Raw genomic sequence first — 22730 nt, forward strand, 5'->3', positions numbered from 1 at the left:
ATTCTATTACTTTTTAAATGTCTTGTTTTTGTTTTGTTTTGTTTTTTACTTATAGTTTTCACCTCATTCAAATTTTTTAGTTTATTGGCAAAAATTGCTCATGGTATTCTCTTGATGAATCTTAAAAATTCAATTCTATTTGTGATGTTTTCCCTTTCATATTTCTTTCACTATTTATTTGTGATTTTCTTTCTCTTCTCAATTATTTTTTTCAGAGTTGTTTGTTTTATTATTCAAAATAATCAGATTTTTACTTTTGGTAATTTCTCTTTTATTCTTTATTTCACTAATTTCACTAATTTGTATCCTTTTCCTATATTCTCTCTGTTTGCCCCAATTTTTTCTTTTCACCTCTGTGACTTGAAACCTTATCCCATTTATTTTCATTATTCTGTTTAAATACAGCATCACACAATTTTATATGCAATTCCTCTGTTTTATTCAAAACAAAATATTTTGTGTTTTCAATTATGGTTACTTCTTTAACTTATCAGTTGTTAAGTTTCGCCTTGCTTTTGAATAAATTTATTTTTTTTAATTTTTTTAACGTTTATTTGTTTTTGAGAAAGAGAGAGAGTGAGAGAGAAAGACAGAGCACAAGTGAGGAAGAGGTAGAGAGAGAGATACATACACACAGAATCTGAAGCAGGCTCCAGGCTCTGAGCTGTCAGCACAGAGTCCAACGTGGGGCTTGAACTCATGAACTGTGAGATCATGACCTGAGCTAAAGTTGGATGCTCAACCGACTGAGCCACCCAAGTGCTCTCCATGAATAAATTTCTTTTTTAAAACTTTTCAATTAATTTCTTATTTGTTTTTGGTAATTGAATGCACAATGCATGATATCAATTCTTTGGAATCTTTTGGGAGTCCCATTGTGCTATTATTTGGGAAAATATATTTTGTGTATACTTGAAAATAATTCAGGTCCTCTATTTGATGCTAAGTTCTATATAGGTACTGGATCAAGCTAATTAAATGCATTATTCATATTACTACAGTGCTACTATTTTTTTTTCTGAGTCATTGATTTCTTAAAATGTATTAAAATCTCCTTCTGTGATTGTATTAATGTAGTAAATTGCATCGATTGATTTTCTATTGTTAAGCTACCCTTGCATTCCTGAAATAAATCCTACTAGGTTATGATTATCTTTTTTCTCTCAACTTGCTAATGATTTACTTAAGATTTTTGTTTCTATATTTATAAGAGAGATTAGCTGTACATTTCTTTGTAATATCCTTGCACTAAAATGAGATAGGAAATATCCCCTCTTTTTCAGTTCTCTGGAAGATGCTGAGTTGGATTGTTATTTCTTTCATAAATGTTTGGAAGATTTATCAGAGAAATCATCAGGGTTAGTAGTTTTCTTCGTGGGAAACCTTTTGAAAATGAATTTAATTTTCTTGACAGATATGAGAATTCAGATGTTCTCATTTTTCTTGGGTTAGTTTTGACAAGTTATATTTTTCAAGGAATTTGTGTATTTCAATGAAATAGTCAAACTGGCATAAAGTTGTTCATAATATTTTTACTATTTTTTACTATCTGTAGGATTTATAACCATGCCCTCATGTTTTATTCCTAATATCAGTAACCTGAATTTTCTCCCTTTTTCTTGATCAGTCTTGTTAGAAGTTTATCAGTTGCATTATTTTTTTTAATAACTTACTGGCTTTTTTTTCCTATTGTGCATGTATTTTCTATTTCATCAATTACTGCTGTCATCTTTATTATTTCCTTCCTTCTATTTTGTTTAGGTATTTTTTTAAGTTTATTTATTTTGAGAGAGAGAGAGAGAGAGAGAGGGAACACAAGTGAGGGAGGGGCAGAGAGAGAGAGGGAGAGAGAATCTCAAACAGGCTCCAAGCTATCAGCACTGAGCCCCCACTCAGGGCTCCATATCACGAACCATGAGATTATGATCTGAGCTGAAATCAAGAGTCGGACACTCCACTGACTGAACCACCCAGGTGCCCCTATTTTGTTTGCTATTCTTTTCCTAATTTATCAAGCTAAAAACCTATTTTTAATCTTTTTCTAATATATGCATCAAGAACCATGAATTTCTCTCTAAATATTTTTCTAACTTTGTCACACAAATTTTTATATATCATATTTTCATTATAACTCTACTGTTGTCTAAAAATATACTCTACCTAATTTTAAACCTTTGTAATTTGTTAAGACCTGCTTTAGGGCATAACATATGGTCTCTTTCTGGTAAGAATGTCACATGCACATGGAAAAATAATGTGTATCTTCAGTTGATGGATGCAATTTCTACAAATGTCAGTTTTGTCAGATTAAATAATCATGTTGTTCAAATCGCTTCTATTCTATTATTTTTTTAAATCTGCTTGTTCCATTAGTTGCTAAGAAAAGTGTATTAAAAGCACCAACTATAATTGTGCATTTTTCCATTTTTCCTTCTAATAGTATCAAGTTTCCTTTCTATATTTTGAAGTTATGTTATTAGGTATATATAAATTTTTATGTTTTTCTTGTCTTTCCCTGGATAAAACTTTTGGTACCATGTTAAGTGGAAGTGATAGCAGCATCCTTGTGCTGTTTTATATCTCAAGGGGAATGTTTTTAATATTTCATCATTAAATTTAATATTTGCTACAAGCATTTTATAACATATTCTTTGTCGGTTAAGGAAGTTCCCTTCTATGTCTAGTTTGCTGATAGTTTTTTTTTATCATACATGGAAGATAAGTTTTATCAAATAATTTTCTGTATATAATAAGATCATATAAATTTTGTGTTTTTTTCTATTAGTGTGCTAAATTATGTTAATTGACTTTTAATGTCACATTATCCTTAATACCTACAATAAACTCTACTTGATTATGATGTATACCTTTTCATATAGGAGTTGATTTCAATTGTTAACATGTTCTTTAAGATATATCTATATTCTGTATTTTTGTCCTCAGGATTTTTGCATATGGTCTTTATTTTTCCAATCTGGTAATGTTCTTGTCCAGCTCTTGAATCAACATTATGCTGGCACATAAAGAATAGGAAAGAATGCATCAATTTTTGCGTCTCTGAGTTTTGTAAGATTGCTTTTTCTTCTCCAAACACTTGGAAAAATTCACCAATAAAGCCATCTGACCTGGAAGTTTTCTTTTATGGTAGGATTTTAAAAATAGGTTCAATTTATTTAATAGATAAAGAGTTTTTAGGTATATTATTTTTTCTGGATCATATTGGACAAGATGTATTTATCAAGAAATTTGGCTATCTCATCTGAATTGTGAAACAGTGACATAATGCTGTTTATAATATCCTTAATGTTTAAATATCTGTAGCATCCATTATAATATCCATAATGCTGTTTATATATCTGTAGCATCTAAAGTGATGTCCTCTTTTATACTTCTTTTATTAATAATTTTGTGTTCTCTCATTTTTTCTTGATCAATTTCATTAATGAGTTATTAATGATATTAATCTTTGCAAGTAATCAAATTTTGGATACACTTATTTTCTCTATTATACATATATTTTCTACTTAATTGTTTATTACTTTTTTATCTTATCTTTATCTTATCTTTATTACTTTTTTCCTTCTTCCTTTGGGTTAAATTTACTGTTTCATTTTCAAGTTTCTTAAGATAGAAGCTTGGAACACAGATCTTCAGCCTTTAATATATGTAGTTAACCCTATAAGCATCCCAATTAGCACTGCGTGTAAGTTTTTATATGGCATGCCTTTATTATTTTTTAGTTAAAAATATGTGTTCTTAATTCATTTTTACATAGTATTTTAAAGTGTGCTATGCAATTTCCAAGCAGCTGACAATTCTAGCTCTCTTTCTGGGACTGAATTATAGATTAGTGCAACTGTGGTCAGAGGAACTATTCTGAATGATTTCAAAACTTTGAAATTTCTCAAAGTTTACCTTATGACCTAGAATATGATCACTTCTGGTGAATGTGCCAACTACACTTGAGTGTGCATTGTGTCACTATAGTGTGCAGTGTTCTCTTTATTATGTCAAGTTTGTAATGATTCTTTTTAATTTTATTTTTTAAATTCACATCCAAATTAGCATATAGTGCAACAATGATTTCAGGAGTAGATTCCTTCCAGTAACCCTCTGTTTGTTCTCCATATTTAAGAGTCGCTTATGTTTTGTCCCCCTCCTTATTTTTATATTATTTTTGTTTCCCTTCCTTTATGTTCATCTGTTTTGTCTCTTAAAGTCCTCATATGAGTGAAGTCATATGATATTTGTCTTTCTCTGACTGACTAATTTCACTTAGCATAATACCCTCTAGTTATATCCACATAGTTGCAAATGGCAAGATTTCATTCTTTTTGATTGCCGAGTAATACTCCATTGTGTATGTATATCACATCTTCTTTATCCATTCATCCATCAATGGACATTTGGACTCTTTCCATACTTTGGCAAGGCTCTTGTTGATAGTGCTGCCATAAACATGGGGGTGCATGTGTCCCTCCAAAACAGCACACCTGTATCCCTTGGATAAATACCTACCAGTGCATTTACTGGATTGTAGGGTAGTTCTATTTTTAATTTTTGGGGGAACCTCCATACTGTTTTCCAGAGTGGCTGCACCAGCTTGCATTCCCACCAGCAATGCAAAAGAGATCCTCTTTCTCCACATCCTCACCAACATCTGTTGTTGCCTGAGTTGTTGATGTTAGCCAGTCTGACAGGTGTAAGGCGGTATCTCATTGTGGTTTTGATTTGTATTTCCCTGATGATGAGTGATGTGGAGCATTTTTTCATGTGTCGGTTTGCCGTCTGGATGTCTTCTTTGGAGAAGTGTCTATTCATGTCTTTTGCCCATTTCTTCACTGGATTATTTGTTTTTTGGGTGTTGAGTTTGATAAGTTCTTTATAGATTTTGGATACTAACCCTTTATCTGATATGTCATTTGCACATATCCTCTCCCATTCTGCCGGTTGCCTTTCAGTTTTGCTGACTGTTTCCTTTGCTGTGCAGACGCTTTTTATTTTGATGAGGTCCCAATAGTTCATTTTTGTTTTTGTTTCCCTTGCCTCTGGAGACATGTTGAGTAAGAAGTTGCTGCGGCCAAGATCAAAGAGGTTTTTTTCCTGCTTTCTCCTTGAGGATTTTGATGGCTTGCTGTCTTACATTTAGGTCTTCCATCCATTTTGAGTTTATTTTTGTGTATAGTGTATCCCAGCACCACTTGCTGAAGAGACAGTCTTTATTCCATTGGATATTCTTTCCTGCTTTGTCAAAGATTAGCCATACATTTGTGGGTCCATTTCTGGGTTCTCTATTCTGTTCCATTGATCTGAGTGTCTGTTTTTGTGCCAAGTTTGTAATTATTTTTAAATCTTCGACACCCTTACTTATTTTATCCTTGCCTGCTTGTTCTATCAGATGAGAGAAATGTGTTAAAATTTCCCTTTATGATTATAAATTTGTCTAGTTCTTATTTTAGTTCTTTCCACTTTTGCTTTATATATTTAAGCTATAATATCAGATAGATGAAAGTTTGAATTGTTATAACTTATTGGTGAATTGACTTTTGACCATTATGTAATGTCTTGTCATCTGTCTCTAGCAATGTTTTTGTCTATAAAATCTCCTTTTATTGGACATTAGTACAGTTTCACTGGATTTTTTGGTTAGTGTCTATATGGTGTATCTTTTCCCATTCTTTCACTTTGAACCTGTGTATTTGTATTTCAAATATTCATCTTATAAATAGTATATTACCATGGTTTTTTGAATCTACTCTAACAATATTTTCTTTTAACTAAAGCATTTAGTCTATTTATGTTTAATGTAATTAATGTATAGGATAAAGTTAAATATATTAAAGTATTTGGGCTTAAATCCACAATTATTCTCTATTTTATATTGGACTCATTTCAGTTTCCTTTTTCATCTTCTTGCCATTTTTTCATTAATCAAACATTTTGTTATAACATAATTTTCCCCAGTAAGTGGTTAGTTATATACATCTTTCTTATTCTTTTAGATATCACTGCATATTTCCTTACTAGAATCTAAAACAATTTACTACTTTTTACTACTTCTCCAGAATTGTTAGAACCTTAGAACCATAACCTCATTTCTCCTCCTCTTGCCTTTTACATTATTTTTTTCATGAATTTTAATCCTACATATGTATTTTTAGGCCTCATGAAACTTTACCCTTTAGGGGGCACCTGGGTCGTTCAGTTGGTTAAGCATCTGACTTGGTTTAGGTCATGATCTTCCAGCTCATGGGTTTGTTTTGCGCTCTGTGCTAACAGCTCAGCAGGCTGGAGCCTGCTGCAGATTTTGTGTCTCTATCTCTCTCTGCCCCTCCTCTGCTCACCCTCTGTCTCTCTCTCTCAAAAATAAACATTAAAGAAATTTTAAAAAAAATTCTTTTTACCCTTTTTGTGAAGTTAATATTCATTTGAATCTGCTCATACAATTTCTCTTCCCATTATTCTTGTTTCCTTCTGTATTTCTGTACTTCCATATTACTTCTGTTAGTGAAGACTGCTGGTGATAAATTTTGTCTCTGTTTTTCTCTTGAAATATATTTATCTTCTACTTTTGAAGAAAAATTTTGCTGAGCATAGAATGATGGATTGCTAAGTATTTTCTTTAGGTATATTGAAGTTGTTCTACCACTCTTCTCCAGATTTCACTATTTCTGTTGAGAGGTCAATTGCCAATCTATTTGTTGCTCTTTTAAGTGATCGTTCTCTTTTCTATGCCTCCCTTTAAAATCTTTTTTAAAAATATTATTTGTTCTCAGCAGTTTTACTATGATGTGTGTAGATGCCAGGTGGGGGCTGGAGACTTTTTAAAAATCCTGCTCGGAATCTTTCGGCTATCTTCAATCTGTGGGTCAGTAACTTTCATCAATTTGAAAAATTTTTAGACATCATCTAGTGTCTGTTCAAATATTATTTGCCTCATTCTCTCCTTTTTCCTTGGGAAAGCAACTACTACTTTCTGACTGTGACTCACATTTCTTTTACAGTCTTTTCTTTATTTTCCATTCTTACTTTGTCTGTGTTTCAAAGAAATTATTCATCTTTTTGTGTAATTTATCTCCCCCCCCATTTTATTCTACATAACAATAAACAATGAAGTCTTTTTCTCTTAACTCCAACTTCTAGATAGCCTAAGGGTCTGTTGTTTCTCTGTTCACCCCTGACCCCCATCCTCAACTTTGAGTTTTTGGTTTTATGATTTTTTTTTTGTCTTGGTATGCCTGCTATATCCTTGTTACTTTAAGTGAATGCCGAATATTATATATAAAGAAAATACAAAATCTTTGCATCTCTGCATGATGTTCTCTTTCTCCAGGGAAGGTTTAATTTTCTTCTGGGTGGCAGATATAGCATAAACAAATAGAGCATCATGGTCCAATTGGGTTTGATATGTTCTGAGGTTGCGTTTCAGGCTTTTTGACAGCTTTTCTATTCTTAGTTTGTCTTGATATCTAGGACATTACTCTTCAATTATCCCAACCAAAAGCCTTGGATACATTCAAGTTCTCCTTCTCTTCGACAAACCCTAACCCCCCATTTTTTTTCTTTCTGTCTTGGTCAGTTCAGGCTGTTATCATAAAATACCATGGACTTGGTGCTTTAAACAATAGAGATTTATTTTCTTATGGTTCTGAAGGCTGGATGTCAGAGATTAGGATGGTTTAGCATGGCTGGACTGAGGTGAGGGCTTTCTTCTTGGCTTCCAGACACCTATCTTCCTGTCTTCACATGCTCTTTCCTCCGTGCATCATAAGAACAGAAAGAAATATTTCTCTCTCTCTTTTGATGAGATCACTAATCTCATCACAAGGGCCCTACCCTCGTGACCTATTCTAACCCTAATTTCCTCCCCAAAGCCCTAGGGCTTTGACATACGAATTTTGGGGGTTCACAAACATCAAGTCCATAATGCTCTCCAATCCAATAACCAGACACTCTGGTTAGCATTTTGAGCAGCTGCTTTGTGGTTGGTCTCCCCACACATGTGCAACTTGGCAATCATCAAATGCTTCAGTGGAAAATTGTGTGTTGGGCTCCTCCAAAGTTTTTCTCCATCATCATGACCCTTCACATCATGGCTGCTTTTGTTGTTCCCTGGTGCTTTGCAACATCTGTGGTTGTGTATTTTATTCAGCTTTTAGAGTTGTTTTTAGCAGGGAAAAACTATATATTTCAGTCTAATAGAAGCTGCTCCTTTTTTATCTGTAAACACTAGTACACTGTTTTCTGAATTGCATGGGTGAGAAAGAATATAAAAATGCAAGAAAGACATTCTTTCTGGGAATAAGATTATATAATGAGCAGGGCTTCTCTGTGTTCTCTAGGAATTCAGAATGTAGATAGTGTTGATTCTTTCTCATTCATGTTTTTTTAAATTTAATTTTATTTTTTGAGGGAGAAAGAGAGCATAAGTGGGGAGGGGGGCAGAGAGAGAGAGAGGGAGACACAGAACCCAAAGTAGACTCCAGGTTCTGAGCTGTTAGCACAGAACCCAACATGCGACTCAGACTCATGAGCTGTGAGATCATGACCTGAGCCGAAGTCAGATGCTCAACCGACTGAGCCACCCAGGTGCCCCTCTAATTCACGTTTTAAATTTACTTCCAATCTTTAATTTAATTTCATTTGGGAACTATTTGATCAGTAAAATTTTACTTGTCCGGACTATATATTTATTCTTAATTCTATTTTACTGAACGTCATGTAGATAGAAAAAGGGAGTTAAAAAATAAATTTAGGCTAACATGGCAAAGGATACACTCACTTGGGGGCATTTGAGTGGCTCAGTTGGTGAATCATCTGACTTCACCTCAGGTCATGATCTCTCAGTTTGTGAGCTCAAGCCCCACGCTGGGCTCTATGCTAACAGCTCAGAGCCTGAAGCCAGCTTCTGATTCTGTGTCTCCCTCTCTCTCTCTGCCCCTCCACTGCTCATGCTCTGTCTCTCTGTCACTCTGTCTCTCTCTCTTAAAAATAAATAAACATTAAAAAAAATTTTTTAAAAAGGATATACTCACTTCATATAGTCATATGAAGCAAAGAAAAAATTGGAAATACATCAGCTGTGAGTACCAAAACCACAGATTTTGAAGTTTAGAGGTTTTTTTGTACATTGGTATTTTCCTGTTTCTGCAACAACAGGGCTGTACACACACACACACACACACACAGAGAGAGAGAGAGAGAGAGAGAGAGATAAAATGTAAAGAGAGATATGAACTGAATCATAAAAGGAATATTTCAAATTTCAACTCATTATCCCAAGAATGGAAATTTACAAAACTTTCAAGGTAACATATTTTTTCTAATTAATAATCTCATTATTTTAAATGTCAAACCACTCTCAGCATATCAGAGAGTTCCAAAATGTGTATCTAATCCAAATATGCAATCTCTAAGAAATGGACCATGATGTTTTATTACTGTTACATGTCAGTCTCATGTGTTACTATGATATTTCTCATCAGACTTCAACAAATTACTGTCACCTAACATAGCATTAAGATAATTTCTTATTGAAGATAAGTAGCAAGAGCAAAACTACTTAGCACTTGACTAATGCTTTACATGGATTAATCCGCACTTGGCAAGTATTATCTTGTTCTCATTTAACAATTGGGAAAATGGAGACAAAGAGAGATTAACTCTGGAGAGCAGAATTAGCACAATAGTTTACGGAAGAAATTTGCCTAGATAATCATCCCACCTCTTGGTGCATTTCTTAGACCAAAGCTAAACCAAATTAACAAACCAAACCAACCAACAAAATAAACAAAATAATCATCTTTAAAAAGGTATATAGACTTTTTTTTTACAACCATTTGACAAAGTGGAACTGGAAAAATGTTATTTTTAAGATGCAGAGTATTTCTGCTTTCTAAGGCATGGAGGTTCGAACTACCCTGGAGGGGATCTTCTTGGTTGTGGGGAGGAAGTGTCCCACTACTAGATGGGACAGGAATCCATGCATTATTATTGGGTTTTTTCATGAGTAGTTTAGTAGCCCAAATACTTGATGCTTCAGATCAAGCAATTAAGTTTCTCGTTACTAACATAAATAGGATTTATTTTTCAATAGATATTTGTCATTCCAAATTATGTAAATTTGTTTTATGCTTATATATTTATTGCTGGTCTTGGTAGATGTGTATGCTATTATTCAAATTGTTGCTCATAGGAGATCAGGTTAAAATCTCAAAAGGCTTAGAAGGTTTTGTTGGCCTGGTCATAGCATCATACTAGAGAGTAGTCTTGAAATGGAAGTATATTGTTGCTGAACATAATTGAAGAACTAAAGGCTGACAGATGGTGTTATTCAAGATGAAATAACCTAGACCTTGAGAATTATACTGATGCTGACTGAATGCGTGTATTTGAGACATATGTTGATAAAAATTACAGAAATTACAAGATATCTTATGGTCTGATGTATTTGGGGTCAAAAGGGCTAAGAGCATGGGACGTATGTTTAAAGATGAGATTCCCTCTCCAGGGAAATTACATTCCCAATGACAGTCATCCTAGTGGAGGGAGGAATGACTGGGAGATGGGATTTAGATTGAGGGAGGGGGGAAAACTATTTTCTTTCTGGGATTCAAGGAGATGGGGCTAGGATTCTGGAGAAGGGAGTAAGATTACAGGGACTCCCATTGGGGAAAGCAGGCTGCCTCTTATCACAGCTGCCACCCAGAAATTAAATAACCTGGCTGACCTTTAAAAACAGCAAGATCACACGCAGCTAAACAAGAAGTTGCATAGTAGGGGATCAGCGATGAGGGTCTAGGAACTGTAGTCTCTTTCTAAGAGCAGCGTATCCATGTATAAATTATCTGTGATGTAATTTCCTCCAATTATTGACAAGACTCTAGTAAAGTCCCTAATTGCTACAGTGTGGTCTCAGCTCTTGTGGTCTGGCTGAAGTGGAACTAGACCAGCAACGGCCTGAACAACAGGGCTGCAAGAAGAGATGCTCCAAAGTAAGAACCTGACAGGTGACTGCAGTGGCTGACAATAACCTTCTTGGAGTGGGAACACCTATGCACTCCCTGGGGGCTTCCCTGGGAAGAGTATGTGTGTTAAAGTGCGGACTTCTCACAGATGCGTGTAATATGAGACCCTTCATAGGGTCTGTGATTTGCGACATCACAGACTGGAGAATTATGGAACATTTAAAGAACACAATACAAAAGCTTTCACAGTTAAAACAGCAAACTACAGAGTAAAAATAAACAACTTACTCTATGCTTTTCATTTGCGGGGGGGCGAATACTTTTGGGAGTTTTTATTGCTTTGACTTTTTTCTTTTGCAACACAGTCAATATTTATTTTAAAATTAAAGTTTTTTTTAGATTTACATCACATGTGTTTAGACTAATATTTTATTTTATTTTATTAAAAAATTTTTTTTACATTTATTTATTTTTGAGAGAGAGACAGAGCATAAGTGGGGAAGGTGCAGAAAGAGAAGGAGACACAGAATCCCAAGCAGGCTCCAGGCTCTGAGTTGTCAGCACAGAGCCTGACACGGGGCTCAAACCCACAAACCGTGAGGTCATGACCCGAGCCGAAGTCGGACGCTTAACCGACTGAGCCACCCAGGCGCCCCTGATTAGACTAATATTTTAAAATGAATAGCTGTTCTTTAATGTCAGAGTCAAAGCAGATTATTTTTTTTCTTTGGAACTAGAAGTAATTCCTTGACTAATTATGATGAATAGTAAAAGTTATTAGCTGTTGGTCTTTACACGTTTACTTTTAGCAGACGAATACATGCACACATATACACACAGGTATACTTTAGATGAACACTAATTTTGCTTGTTGATTTAAGCCAATGGTTTTCAAAATGTCAAGGATTCAGAGTGTACCATTACAACATGCGGTAAATATTAATAATACAGATTCCTGGCTCGTAACCCCAGGAATTCTGATTCAGAAGGAATAGTCTAGGGCTCAGAAATCGTCATTTTCACAAGCTCGTTGGCATTTATTGTGTCAATAATGTTTGAGAATCACTGCCAGAGGCTCCTCCATATGTTGGACATTTATTACTTAAAAAATTCACAGCTTTTTCTTTCACTGTAGATGCTCAGAGCTAAAACAGTCAAGTTATTTTTTAATGTACAAAAAAAATCAAAATCTGAAAAATACAAAGAAAAGCAATTTTTTTTTTACCAAGACAGTAAAAGCATTTGAATTCATATTGAATTGCTGGCCATTATGAAATTTTTGCCCTGCTTTACAGCACTGTGATATCACTTGAGATAAAGTCCCAAGTGACCTCTACTCATCTCCACGCCTCATCACTGACTCACACTTTCTACCACAATGCCATCTCTGAAACAGCTCCCAAGGAGGTAGAAATAGGAATTTCTCCATGTTGTGCAAATCCCCCAAACTGATCATTTCTAGCCTTCCCTGTTCTCTGAACCAACCCCCACTAGACTGGATGCACTCACAAAAGGATGATGGCTTTTCTTTTAGAACTAGAATTTGTAGTCAGTCAATAACACTTACTAATTACTGATTGTCACTTTTGTTTTACTGTGGTGTTTGGTTAACATCTGTTATCACAGTGGGTTCATATTATTGCTCCTTGATTTCTTTTCTCAGTGCTCAGTATACATCCTGTGTTGGTATCTTTCTTATGGCATCTTGCCTTACTGCTACTTGTGTGTATACCTCTTTCTCTTCCTCCCTTTTTTCTTCTTCCTCCATTCTTCCCTCCCTTCCTCATCTCCTTTCTTTTTTCCTTAGAAGATCCCTCAAGGGGTTGTTTCAGGATCACCCAGCCTTTGTTCCTCATATGTGGCACTTGTGGGTTCTGCATGTGTGGACACTGAGCTTGGAAGTGAGAGGCACAAGTGGGGGGCAGAGGCAAGGCACCATCAGACTGTACCTGTGTGAGCTGGTCAAAGCCTGCAGGGTACGACTGCAGCAACTGACACGAGAGACTGGTGGGCTGACAGATTGTAAAGTAGGGCCTAAGAGATGCTGACCTGGATGGCTTTGAGAAGACGAATTAAGAGTTGCCAAGCAGACAAGTGGCAGATCATGGGAGTCCAAGGAGAGAGACTAACACATGGAAAGAAACCAAGGCATGAAACAGTGGGTTGTGTCCAGAGACTGACATGCGGTCCCAGTTTGACAGAACATAAAACAAGGGGGTGTTCTGACAAGAGATGAGGCATTTCCTTATAGCCCTATTTTATAGAATTGAAAAGGACTCTGAGAATTGTTTAGTTTCACGTACACTGGAATTTATTATTGGTTTAATTTTATGAGATAGTTTACACCCTATAAAGACAAAGGCATCACTGTCTTTTCCACCACAGCCAGGCACATGGTAGGCATCTTGAATGAAGGGTGAAGTCGTCAGGGGTTTTGTGTTCCGTTCCAGAGATCTCCCACCAGGCTCTGAGATGCTGGAGGACAAATGTATCTACCTCATTCTCCTAAGTGCCCACTGCAGAGCCTTCTGCCAGTAGGTACCCAGAGACGGCTGACTGAAAGGATGCTTAATTACACAGTTCCTGAGTTACACTGATTCAGTGGGAAGTATGGGAAGCATAGGAATGCTATGAGAGGCTGCTGTATTGTAAGAGAGATGTCAAGAAGCATGATTTGAATAATTTGAAGGAAGAGGGAAGACATTTTTGACATCTAGCTATTTTCCAAACTAACGCGACTAGTCAAATCATTCATAACACTCAAACTAATTCATGCTCCCAGATCAAGCCTCAGAGTTTCTTTCCTGGATTCTGGCATATGAACTTCTCAAGACATCAGGGAAAATACTTGCTATTATTTTACATATATGCCTACTAAACAGTAACAATTATCCAAAGTGGCAAGATATTAATGTGGCTTTAGACTACAACTGCATTTTTAAGACATCAACTGCTCTTTGACATTTGCTTCTAGATAGAGCGTTATCAGTATAAGTGTGGAGAAGGAAATGAGTCCCAACAAATTAATGATTCTTGGGTGAAAGCCACAAGGCTTCTTCGGGTATATTCTTCCCATAGTTGTGACATCTCTGACAAAGAGCCAAAGAAAATGTGAGTTCTAAATAGTATAAGGCATATCATTTCAGCTTTTTTTTTCTTTTCAAATGTCATTTCACATTTGCAATGAATTGACCTAGCACAGAAAGGATACACAATGCTGAGAGGAAAATCTGTGAGCGACTCCATGAAGGTATTTGAGATTTGGTGTTTTTTCCATAGTTAAGTCTATCAGTGGCTCTCTGGGAATATCTTTTTTTTTTTTCTTTTTAAATAAAAGCTTACAATGTGTTATTTACATAATGACTTGACAATTTTAGTAAGAGTAAGATAGGAAGCATCTAGCAGAATAGAGTTCTTGTTAATTAAATGATGTGCTAGGCAACAGGATCAAAATCTGAGTCAGAGGGTACCTTAAAGATTGGTGTTTTACCTAGGAATTGACGACCTACAGAATGAAGTCTGGCCTACAAGGTAGGTTTTCTTTAACCCACACTTGGTTTCTACCCCTGCTCTCCTTCCAAATCTGAAGCTATTGATAACTCAAGATGTTTCCCACAAATGTGAAGAGTTGCAGCTTCTCATCTTTTAGGACAATATTGAGCCCTTATCTCCAACCATAAGATGGGGCTGCCAACAGCTCTTCCCTTTAGAGAAGGAAGCCCTGCTTCTCTGTCCTCCACCGACCCACTGAGGTCTCCAGCCTCACATGCTCTGCAGGCGTGTGAGTTTCCAATTCCTGTGCTACTTTAATGCCAAGGTATATTTTAACTGTAATATCTTGAATATCTGAAATTGAATAAAATATGCTGTACTTTTATCTGGTTAACATGGGTAATTTTTCTTCAGCATGGTATTATCTGGCAATATAAATATTATAATTTGTTTAACATGTTACAGTTTTAAACTAATTAGGGATTTACTTCTACCTAATGAAATTTGCTTATAGTAATTTAACGTTATGTTGTTAGTACAGATTGCAAATACCAATTCTTTTCAAAATATTTTTTTCTTTGAAGGCACCTTGAATATATACATATATGATCTCGGATTAGTTTCTATTCTGAATGTTTTTTAAACTATAACACCAATTTAAAGTAGGAATAATTTTCAAATGGCAAAATAGTTGACAACAAACACTTGGCTGTATAATTGGGAATCTGATGCTCACTCCCAGTAAATGATTTGACCTACTTTTTTGAATATTTATTTAGCAAATGCTTATCATATTTCAAAATCTCTGTGTAGAGGGCAATTAGAGAATATAAAGGTGAATGAGACATGGTCTCTGCCCTCCAAAGAACTTACATTCTGGTCAGGAATACAAATGCATAAATAATTCAAGGCAGCTGGGAAAGGGGAGTGCTGAATGGTTGGCCACAAGAACTGAGCACTGTCAAGGTCAGAACTGGAGTAAAGGTGTGTGGGGGAGGAAGTAAGGGTGTTACTGCAAGATTCTAACCCACTGACCCAGGGTGTTAGAGAGTCTACCCAAGTTTGGGACAGGATTGCAGACCAAAAGCATGCTGAATGCTGCCCCCAAAAGGGGTAGATTCCAGGCCCTGGTCTTGTCAGTAAGAATTTTTTTTATCAGGTTGTATAGCTTTGTAAAAATGCAACTTGGAAGAGTTAAATGGCCTCAAAAAAAATTAGGATACTAGTCTAATGAAAGAGATTAACCATAGCCTGCCTTTCTGTTTGGAGTTGCTTTGACTATTTTTTCATAAGGATTGCTGTGGATAATCCAGGCTGGCGTGGGCTTAAGGTGGTTGTAATATTTGCTAAGAGGAAAGATATCCTCTTAGACTATGTCAGTGAAGACCCTTGTCACTTAGCCAACACTGAAAAAATCTGGTCTGTAGATGCTGGTCCTACAATGACTTTTATTCTGGAGGTAAAATCGGCCAGATTTACTATTTGATATTATAGATAAAAACAACAACAACAAAAACAAACAATAACAATGATTATTGGGCTAAAACTTTCCCTTTCCAGCTTTTGCAAATTCTTCTATTTGGATAACCTGATGACATTAGGAAATCTCACTTAAATGACTGAGACTCACTTCGAACCTCAAGAGAAGGAGACAGGGATGAAGAGAAGTAGGGATTATCACTGATCAATGTGGCAGAACGCACGCTTCAAACTGCAGAGTTGCTGGAAAATGTCATTTCTGATTACACATTGTTAGTGAGCTCTTACTACTACTAGCTGGCCAAGCACCAAAAGGGGAAGAGTGGATAATATTAACTCACAATGATAACTTACAGTTGTCTTGTACTTTCGTTGAATCCATCTTTTTCCATCTGCTTAAGTGCCTCCAATGGGCCTTTGTACCTGATTGTTTGTCTTTTGCCAACAGTGCTTAGGTCAGCTTTTGTGTGTGTGTGTGTGTGTGTGTGTGTGTGTGTGTGTGTGTGATTTTAGGTCCTTCCCTAGGCACAGTCAGTGAACTAGCCCATCCACGTTTATATTTATTGCACATAATTAAAGCAAAGCACTAGAAAAGATATGTAAAACATAGTGACCACAAGACTCACTCCCTGCCTACATTATGTTTATAGTATGGGAGCACCTGGGTGGCTTAGTCAGTTAAGTGTCTGACTCTTGGTTTTGATTGAGGTCATGATCTCAGAGTTTGTGAGATCGAGCCCTGTGTCCAGCTAGCTCTCTGCATTGATAGCACAGATCCTTCTTGGGATTCTCTCACTCTCTCTGCCCCTCCCCTGCTTTCTCTTTCTCTCTCTCAAAATAAATAAACATTAAAAAATCATGTTTATAGTATGGAAGGAAGGAGGAGGGAGGAAAAGTAATTCATTACAACCCTGTAATTTCCAAGCACCCTCACAGGGCACTCAAGGAAGTGACCCAAGCTAGAAAGTGTCCCAACGCCTCCCACCAGCCCTCCCATTAGCAGCTTTTGTTTATTCCCTTCCCCTTGCACTGGTAGATTTTTGTCTTGTAATAGACTGAGCTGGATACATCTGTCACAAAGACTGTGAAATACATTTCCCTAACTCCAGTTCCTGGCCAAGGGTCTGGCTCCTCTTTGGCGCCCAGTGATTATTTATAGAATTAGTTGAATCTCCTTAACTAAAACAGAGTGCTGGTGGGGAGATGATGTTTGGCATTCAAAAGCTCAGATTTAATGTCTGCTCGCCATAGGGTTGGAGTCCTTCCACGGAGCAGGCAGAGCACCTGCCCATTAATCATTGACCAATTTCTCAGGTCACCAGTTTTCCTCGAGAAAATACAAAAAATGCAGGCTTCTTCAGCTTCATTTACTGGCGAATGCTCCGGAGTGTATGCATGTGCCTCACTTTAGGAAAACCGAATATGGAAATGGCTGGATGTAAAAGACTTTTTAAAAATAGGAGTTTCACGAGTTGGATTTGTGGTGCATTGTGAACAGTCCACTGATGGCGCTGACCAGATCTATTGTGTTAGGCATAAGGGGTAACACGATAAGGCAGATGGGGTGTAGCTGTGTGACTCTGTTTAAAATGGCTGCTTCCTTAGGCACACAGCCTCCCCTACTTTTGAACACCCGCATTCTGACTTGCCGTTTCATCTAAGCTCAGGATTTTGATGTACTCTGTTGTCTAAGCACATCCTCACCACCATAAACCTAAGCAAAGTTGGCACTGCATCTCTAAAATCATGTGAAAAAAATGAATCAGTGCTTACACTTTGTTTGGGAATCATGTTGAATGCAGAGTACACAGGATTTCCTCCAGCTGTCTCGCAGAAAATCTCCAGGATCCTCTCTGCTTCCTTTCTTCTTCTGGACCCCTCAGGCCCTGAGGCCCCACCCCACTCCCCAAAAAGGAGATATAGTGCAGAAATGAGCCAGGGACTACGGGAACAAGCCCTACGCAAAACAAAACAAAAACAAAAATAAAAACAAACCACTGTGCACCAGGGGTCTTTTTGTCGGATAATATTGTTAACCACTTCTCTTCCAAAGCAGAACCTGCCAGAAGGCACACTGTCTGCAAGCCCGACTTAAAATGGAGGACTCCTCCTCCAAAAACACCAATGAGCTACCTGAGTTGCCTTCCAACCAATCAGGATGAAGTCCTTCCACCAATCACGATGAGGTCCTTCCAACCAATCAGGATGAGGGAACTTTATATATGCAGGACCTTCTCTCTCCTCTCAGAGGGTACTTTAAGTGCTATTTGCTAGTGCTGGTGTTCTGTTCCGCTTGAGTTGTAGTGTCTATAGAGCTTTTCCTGTGACTTTGTTCTTCAGGTCTGGACTCTTTTCTATCGTCGTCAGCCCAAGAACGTGACTCTGGTAATAAAATGAGGGGGTTAAAATCAAGGTCATGTATTAGGCCCTGTGTTAACCAGAACATACTCTCTATCCTTACCTCCTTCTGTCATTCTGTATGTATTGTGTGTGTGCTTCCTCATGTTAGTCCCTCTCTCTCTTTCTGCATTTACACAGGCCTAGGATTACTCCTATTTTAGTGTTCTCCGCATCCCACTTCATCTGGTGTGCCTCTCTGAGGCCAGCCTAAGTGGCTTTACCAAATGCTGGAGGTGAGAGTGCCCTGCCACACATACAGATAATAAAGGTGAAAGTATTCTGTAGAGAATCTAAAAGCAATAATAACAACTTAAAATCTGTTTATTATCACCACATGCCCTAGCAGCTCTAAGCAATGTCTATACCAAATGTTCCTCCTGATCTGGAAGGAGCAGACTTAACTGGTGCCTGGCCCAGTGGCTGGTATTCCTCCAGCCAGCCCTGCTCTGGAACTTAGAAATTCCTTCCCTTGGTTGGCTTTTCTCACCTCTTCTCCTCATGGAGGAATAAGAAGCAGAGTGGACCTAAAGCAGCGAAAAATATGACCCTGGGACCACTGGTGGCCTTTAGTTATTTAGCTCTATCAAGTTGGCAGTTTCAAAGAGAAACAGAGAAAACAATACACTTTTCATATGTTGGCAATTATTTTTCCCAGAAATCCTGTTAACATCCTTCAAATTACATTCCCAGCCTCCGCACAACATACTCTAAAATGGCAAAGTTGGTTGTTCATCTCAATCCACAGTGTACACTTTGTTGAAAGAATATTTTTCATTGTTTGCATGTTGCTTATTTTAATAAAGTTAACAGTTTTAATTATTTTTAAATGTTGCATTACATCCTTTGAAAATGGCTCAAAATACATCATTAAGGCATTAAGGTAGTCATTTAAAAGGTAATGCAAATGCAACTTTAATGAATCTGAAGGTGGCTTAATTTAAAAAAATTATTATTTATTATTGTTTTTAATTTACATCTGAATTAGCATATAGTGCAATAATGATTTCAGGGGTAGAATCCAGTGATTTATCCCCTAAGTATAACACCCAGTGCTCATCCCAACAAGTGTCTTCCTTAATGCTCTTTGCCTATTTTGACCATCCCTCCCACCCACAACCCCTCCAGCAGCCCTCAGTTTGTTATCTATTTAAGAGACTCATAATTTGTCCCCCTCCCTGTTTTTACATTATTTTTGCTTCCCTTCCATTATGTTCACCTGTTTTGTATCTTAAATTCCACACGAGTGAAGTCATATGATATTTGTCTTTCTCTGACTGACTTATTTCACTTAGCATAATACATTCTAGTTCTATCCATGTTGCTACAAACGGCAAGATTTCATTATTTTTGATTGCAGAGAAATAAATATTCCAGAGTATATATATGTACCACACCTTCTTTATCCATTCTTCCATCGATGGACATTTGGGCTCTTCCCATACTTTGGCTATTGTCTATAGTGCTGCTATAAACATTGGGGTGCTGTGCCCCTTTGCAACAGCATACCTGTATCCTTTGGACAAATAACTAGTAGTGCAATTGCTGGGTTCTAGGGTAGTTCCATTTTTAATTTTTTAAGGAAATTCCATACTGTTTTCAGAGTGGCTGTACCAGTCTGCATTCCCACCAGCAGACAAAAGGGTTCCTCTTTCTCCACATCCTCGCCAACATCTGTTGTTGCCTGAGTTGTTAATGTTAGCCATTCTGATAGGTGTGAGTTGGTATCTCAATGTGGTTTTAATTTGTATTTCCCTGATAATGAGTGATATTGAGCATTTTTTCATGTGTCTGTTACCCATCTGGATGTCTTCTTTGGAGAAGTGTTTATTTGCCCATTTATTCACTGGATTATTTGTTTTTTTGGGTGTTGAGTTTGATAAGTTCTTTATAGATTTGGGATCTAACCCTTTATCTGATATGTCATTTGCAAATATCTTGTCCTATTCTGTCAGTTGCCTTTTAGTTTTGCTGATTGTTTCCTTCACTGTGCAGAAGATTTTATTTTAATGAGGTCCCAATAGTTCATTTTTGCTTTTGTTTCCCTTGTCTCTGGAGACCTGTTGAGTAAGAAGTTGCTGTGGCCGAGGTAAAAGAAGTTTTACCTGCTTTCTCCTCTAGGATTTTGATGGCTTCTGTCTTATGTTTATGTCTTTCATCCATCTTGAATTTATTTTTGTGTATGGTGTAAGAAAGTGGCCCAGGTCCATTCTTCTGCATGTTGCTATCCAATTTTCCCTATACCATTTGCTGAAGAGACTGTCTTTATTCCACTGGATATTCTTTCCTGCCTTGTCAAAGATTAGTTGGCCATACATTTGAGGGTCCATTTCTGCGTTCTCTATTCTGTTCCATTGATCTAAGTGTCTGTTTTTGTGCCCGTACCATAGGGGCACAAATTGATGATTACAGCTTTGTAATACATCTTGAAGTCTGGGATTGTGATGCCTCCAGCTTTGGTTTTCTTTTTCAAAATTGCTTTGGCTATCTGGTTCCATACAAATTTTAGGATTATTTGTTCTAGCTCTGTGAAGAATGCTGATGTTATTTTGATAGGGATTGCATTGAATATGTTGATTCTTTGGGTAGTATCAAAATTTCAACAATATTTTATCTTCCAATCCATGAACATGGAATGTTTTTCCATTTTTTGGTGTCTTTTTCAATTTCTTTCATAAGCTTTATATAGTTTTTAGTGTATAGATTTTTCACCTCTTTGCTTAGGTTTATTCCTAGGTACTTTATGGTTTTTGGTGCAGTTGTAAATGGGATCAATTCCTTGATTTCTCTTTCTGTTGCTTTATTATCGGTGTAAAGAAATGCAACCGATTTCTGTGCGTTGATTTTATATCCTGCAACTTTGTTGAATTCATGGATCAGTTCTAGCAGTTTTTTGGTAGAATCTTTTGCATTTTCCATGTACAGTATCATGTCATCTGCGAAGAGTGAAAGTTTGACTTCCTCCTTGCCAATTTGTATGCCTTTTATTTCTTTGTGTTGTCTGATTGCTGACGCTAGGATTGCGAGAGTGGACATCCTTGTCATGTTCCTAACCTTAGGAAGAAAGCTCTCAGTGTTTCCCCATTGAGGATGATATTAGTGGTGGGTCTTTTTGCATATGGCTTTTATGATCTTGAGGTATGATCTGAAAGTGTGCTAATTTTATACAAGCATCTGGAAAAGGAAAGTCTACATAGGAAATAAAGAGTGGACACCTGAAAATCAGTTATTACTGGAAAAGTGACCCATTTGCTCCCTGTCCCCAGTTTTGTTGTCTATGAAACTGTCATTTAGTAGCATGAAGCCATAAGATTTTCACATCATTCTGAAACAGAACAGCAACCTCTTTGGTAAACCAATCACATTTTCTTGGAATGAGCTCAAAATAATGTTTTGGAATAGCAAACTGATTAGTCTTGTCATGAAAGTTAGACATGAGATAATATTACTCATGTATTTAAATTACTCAGGCATCAAAATGAGTAATTTTCATTACATATAACAAAAAATGGTATGTCCCTCTATTTCAAGAACGTAAAACCAGAGACAAAGTCATTAACCAATATTTTATTTGGAGAAGAAACAGAATGAGTTCTTGGCAAACTTATTAAATAGCACTTTTTAGATATTACATATTGTCAGTGGCATATGATGTGATTGAGCAGTCAGCATCCCATGGGCATGCTTAGAGATGCTGCACTTTACAGTGAGATGGAAACATTATTTTGAGCAGAGTATAGAACAGCTTTTGGCAAAGGTACTTTACTTTTTTTTTTATGTTTATTCATTTTTGAAAGACAGAGAGAGACAGAGCACAAGCAGGGGTGGGGCGGAGAGAGAGGGGGACACAGAATCTGAAGCAGGCTCCAGGCTCCAAGCTTTCAGCACAGAGCCTGACGCGGGGCTCAAACTCACAAACCTCGAGATCATGACCTGAGCCAAAGCCAGACGCTCAACTGACTGAGCCGCCTAGGAGCCCCAGCAAAGGTACTTTAAATGAGGAAAATTACCCAATAATTTCTTATTGTGTTCTCCTAAAACATGCAGAAGAGAGATTTCTCATAGCTAACACCTGTTTTTGCGAGTCACGAGGTGGACTGGAAATGGTGCATTGGGGTCAGAACTGAAAATGCACCAGATACATGGGCCACAAAGGGGGGTTTACCATAAGGAGAGAAGACACTGCTCCTGGATGCCAGCCCATCCACCAGCTTATTCCAGGACAACAGGTGGTAATCAACAATATACACCCAGATCTTGATTCGGTGGCTGTGATTAAATTGTAAACCCTGAGGATATGTCTCTTCAGCCTGCTGTTCAAAGAAAGAGGCAGCAAGTACAAGACTCTTTCTACTAGTAAATTTGCCGACTCTCAAGAGGAAAGGTGCTTACAAC

The 22730-nt window shown here is 36.9% G+C and overlaps 1 long non-coding RNA gene across 2 annotated transcripts in view; it reads right to left on the minus strand.

Annotated features, from left to right (window-relative positions):
- LOC113599758 (uncharacterized) overlaps nt 1-18040 on the minus strand; it is an 80001-nt gene extending 61961 nt beyond the window's left edge. For both annotated transcript variants that reach the window (XR_003420653.2, XR_008297743.1), the window contains exon 1: nt 17712-18040. This is a non-coding gene — a long non-coding RNA (uncharacterized LOC113599758). The remainder of the gene's footprint in view (nt 1-17711) is intronic.
- Between the last annotated feature and the right edge of the window lie 4690 nt (nt 18041-22730).

The sequence above is a fragment of the Acinonyx jubatus genome, chromosome C2, assembly GCF_027475565.1.
Source record: "Acinonyx jubatus isolate Ajub_Pintada_27869175 chromosome C2, VMU_Ajub_asm_v1.0, whole genome shotgun sequence".
In the NCBI taxonomy this organism is placed as follows: Eukaryota; Metazoa; Chordata; class Mammalia; order Carnivora; family Felidae; genus Acinonyx; species Acinonyx jubatus.